The sequence below is a fragment of the Elaeis guineensis genome, chromosome 15 (assembly GCF_000442705.2).
Source record: "Elaeis guineensis isolate ETL-2024a chromosome 15, EG11, whole genome shotgun sequence".
NCBI lineage: Eukaryota > Viridiplantae > Streptophyta > Magnoliopsida > Arecales > Arecaceae > Elaeis > Elaeis guineensis.
This window is the reverse complement of record NC_026007.2, coordinates 74,607,385-74,611,965: the sequence shown is the minus strand read 5'-3', so window position 1 is coordinate 74,611,965 and position 4,581 is coordinate 74,607,385. Positions and strand designations below refer to the sequence as shown.

The following is a 4,581-nucleotide window of genomic DNA, read 5'->3' as shown; positions in this document are numbered from 1 at the left end:
AAACAGAAACTGTCCAATCAACATACAAGATTAACTTTACAAAAGATACTACAATGAGTGGGAATAAAGTTTTTAGGAAAAACAGCATAACAAGAAGCCCAGCACTGGATAAGCACGAAGGAAAGGAAGAGAGGATGCAGCTGCAACAGCAAAGAAGATATAGATAATGACCGATGAAGCTCGATGGCTTTGGACTGTGAACGACAGCGCTACAATCGAGTATAGCCAAAGATATGTAATTCAGCTACAGTTAAGCATTCCAGGAGCTTCTTCTCCATGAATATAAATAAAATCGGAACATGACTGCCCAATAGAGGATGACATATGAAGCTGCAGTTGAAGAAAGCAATTACACAGTGAAACAGGGGCTGAGTAGAGAAATATAATAATTGATGTATAATATGCCACTGCAAGATCAGTTGTACAACTTTCAGCAGAAAGAAATATATAAAGTATTTAGAAATAGTGCAAGTGACTGTTCTGAACATAAGATAGAAATCAAAACCCACAGAAGCATTATAATCCAGCCATGTGATGAATTGATGAAGTCCAAAAAATTGATCAGATAGCCCGGCCGTGTGAGAACCTTCACGTCCAATGGCCTCAAGATGGGCAAATGAATGCTGCACCGGACAAGATTTAGCATAGAAAGCATTTTTGAATAATATCTACAGCCTCATGAATAGAGACAATAGCATATAATAAGAGTGGAAAGCAAGATCTATTCGATGGCTGCCGAAGGGAGAATAAATCCACAACAAAGAGAACAGCAATCTTACTGAGTATCTGGATATATAAGAACTTATAAGAATATATAGAAGTCCCCCTGACGGTACATAATCAGATTGAAACTCATCCCAATGCCAGAACTTATCCAAATGAATGGTTGTAATCACATTAATTACATGTAACTAACACAGCAGGTGCAAGTGTCTGATGTTGATTCAAGATGAAGAACTTATGGATATGATTCGAGACTAGTTTCCTTGTCGAGGATTCTTCACAATATGCTTTCACAAACACGTTTCTGATTTTTGTGGTCGTATTTCTATCTCAAGTGTGCTGTAAAGAATCAATTACGGTGCTTTTCCCTGTGTGTTTCGTCTCTTTTTATCTTTTTTTTTTTTTTTTTTTTTTTTTTTGTTTCCTTTCCTTTTATTTTGAGGGAGAAAGGGGGCATGCAGAGGTCGTTTTCAAAAGTGTTTGAACGGGATTTTTTAAACTCGCGTCCCACCCATAAAGAAAATAATAATGATGAAAGAGCATCACCAATCATATCATAAAAATCATCAAAGAAATTTCAGACAGCAAAATATAATTGAATGTTTAATAGATATCTAAAAGCTAGATAAGGATCAAGAGGGACTTAACGTGGTTCAGAGTTTCGATGTGAAAGCCATGCAACAAGTCTGGAAGATACAGTCGAAGCCATTAACCACAATATCACCAGGTGTGCAGACCTCGCTGGCTAAGAATAATTACTCTGCGGAGATACATGCATTCCATTCTGATGATAAGTAGACAAAGAAGTTTTAGAAGATTTTTATGCGTCCGTCGGTGAAAGATTCTTATACGTAGAAGAGCCAACCGACTCACGGGATTTGGCATGTGATTCGCGTCGCTATGAATCCCGGGCCACACGAGACTGAACGTGGACAGCTGTCTAACCTGGACCGTGAAATTGGCGGGATATCATTAGCTTATGAGCTCACGCAAATTCGCGGGACAACCGGACAATATACATATGGAGCCACCAAGGTCGTTCACCATTTGCGGTACAAAACGAGAGAGAGGGTGGGTTGGGTCAGAGGCCACTTTTTTGACGAAGACGCAGTCGAAGCTCTCCTTTCCTCTTCTTTGGGACCCAGCATCAACGTCGATGGCTACAACACCCCAAACCTCGCCACCTTTACTCCATACCCCTTTGTTTTTATTTCCTCTTCCTTTTTGATTTTCCCCGCTCTCGCGAATTGAGAAAGAAAAAGGCCAATAAAGTACCATTTCCCCGTGCAAAAGAGATAATTGGGATCGCTTGTAACGGTGGGGAAGCGGCTCCCTCTCTCGCTCCCTGAATTTATTTTCTGGCCAACTCAGCAACCAAAGCTTCCTTTATATCTCATTTATCACCTTTGTTTCCTTCTGGTGGGGCTTATGCAGGTTCGCCGTTTACGAACGCAAATGCCGCTTTCATCCAGCTATGCAATAACGTGCTGTATAATTTGATTGGTTTAACATGATGTGTAGGAAAAAAAGAAAAAATATCTGGAAGTATTAATTTCTGTATGCTGGCTCCGTTACGATGAAGCATGAAATGAATATGTTAATGCCATACATCTCGACACGATGGTCGGTATTTAGGGAGGAAATTATATGGAATCAGAATTTTTTTTTGTCCAAAATATTATCTTTAAAAATTAGTTTTTGAAAATATGATATCTAAATAAATAATTTTATCATATTTAATTGATCATAAAAAATAATTTATTTTTAAAATAATTTATATTTAGTTGAATATTTAGTTTTTTAAAAAAATTATATAAATATTCTTAATAGATAAAAGACCATATCTTTTTACTCCTAAATCTTATATAAATATTAATATAATATTTATATTAGTATAATATAATATAATATTGGATCATAATAATTTATTATTAGTATAATATGAATATATATTAATATTATAATAATAAATTGATATATAAATATTATATTAATATTAATATAATAATGGTTATTTAATATAATATTTATTAATATAGATATTAATAATGATGTTAATTATAAATATTATATTAATAAAATATTAGTATAAGTATTGGTATATTAATATACGAATACTTAAAATTAACTTTTTTACTATCATCTCTAAAAAACAATCTCAGCGTTACATAAAATTACCAGAGTACAATTAAACTCTAGATTTGAAATCACTATATTTGGTATTTACCATAATTTATAAGAATAATCTATAGTATTAGTAAAAGGAGGAAGGTTAAAAATTTATTTGATACAAGATACCATATTATTCGAAGAACTCTACGTACTGTCAAAGTAAAAGATCATCAACAAGGATAAGCCTCGATTATTCGTATATATAAAAATACATTCTTGCAATAAATATATTCATCTTGATTTGCAATTATAGAAGGATCTTGAATTAGCTGTACCCCCACCAGAAAGTGGATAGTGCCCCTTCCTCCCACTAGATCTTTAATATTATAATATTATAATATTTATATTATATAATATTAATATTATATTTATATTTATATCAATATAATATAAAAAGATAGTATTAAAATGATATTTTTGGAAAAAAATACCTCTAATTCTCATCCTTTGGGAATTCCAAAAAACGACATTCTCTATTGAAATTCCAAAAATCGACATCCTCAAAGTAACATCTTGTTCCAATCTCCTTCTTTTTTTTTTTTTTTTTTTTTTGAACCTCCAACTAAACGAGAGAAATTTTTTCTCCTTCTTAAGAATCACAGTTTTCCCTCCTCAAATCCTATAAACAAAATAAGTCTTATGAGTTTGGTAGCATCAAATTCACAATTTGCATCTACAATTTGATAAAAAAAAATTACATCTATGATAGCAAAAAATAAACAAGCTTCAGATGAATGAGACAAGATTCGTATTTGTGGTCATAACTTGAAGCTTTGATCTATTGAATTTTCTTATTTTATGATCAATTATAATTTATTTTAACTATTTTATATTTTTTATTATATTATTAATTTTAATTTAATATAATCAAATCATCTAATATTTTAAATTCATCCAATTTGTATTTTGGTCATCAATATTGTCTGCCATGACAAAATTGTTATGTGATATCACATTTTGCATTATCATTATCTATCACGTAAGTAAATCACATGTATTTGCGTTACAATTCTATGATACTAGACACATAAAATTTATAATGATGATCTAAACTAAATAAATTTAAAAATTAAATAATTTAACCGTATTAAATTAAAGATCAGGAGAAAATTAGAAGTCTGAAATAGTTTAAAATTTTTTACATAATTATTTTTTTAAAAAAATTTAAGAAAATATATTGAATTTTCTTGATCGAAAGTAAGGGACGCTTTCCCATCCCGAGTCGGGACAATGCCGGCATGTTTAGATTTTTTTTATAAAATATCCCAGATATTCGCTGGGACCCGTGCCTCCTGTGGCCGCCCTTGCTTGCGATACTAAAGCACGTGACGAGCTCGATTCTTCAAGTCGGCTACACGCGTGGAACTTCACCATTCCACCACGTGTCCCCAGTATCTGAGAATCCCCGCATAGCCCGGATCAGCAAGCACAGCACACACTCCACTCCTGAAGGTGCCACGTCATCCATGAGGTGGACCCGTTATAAGGCCGTGAAGCGTGAATGTGAACCGGGGGCACAATCCGGGGAACCGTTTCGGGTCCTCCAACCGAAACGCGCCACGTAGACTCGCTAGGCGACAATCGAGATGGAGAGCGTCTTCTAATTCGTGGGATCACGGCTTTCGCTCACTCTGGCCCACACGCACTCTCTCTCACAGACGACAAAAGGAGGCGAGCGTAAGAAGG

General features: G+C 34.0%; 1 long non-coding RNA gene across 1 annotated transcript; it reads right to left on the bottom strand.

Annotated features, from left to right (window-relative positions):
- LOC140854126 (uncharacterized) lies at positions 1–1,465 on the bottom strand. The gene is made up of 2 exons (XR_012137233.1): positions 1,372–1,465; positions 1–330 (listed from the first exon to the last, which is right to left on the bottom strand). It is a non-coding gene; the product is annotated as an uncharacterized lncRNA (long non-coding RNA).
- Positions 1,466–4,581: the final 3,116 nt, after the last annotated feature.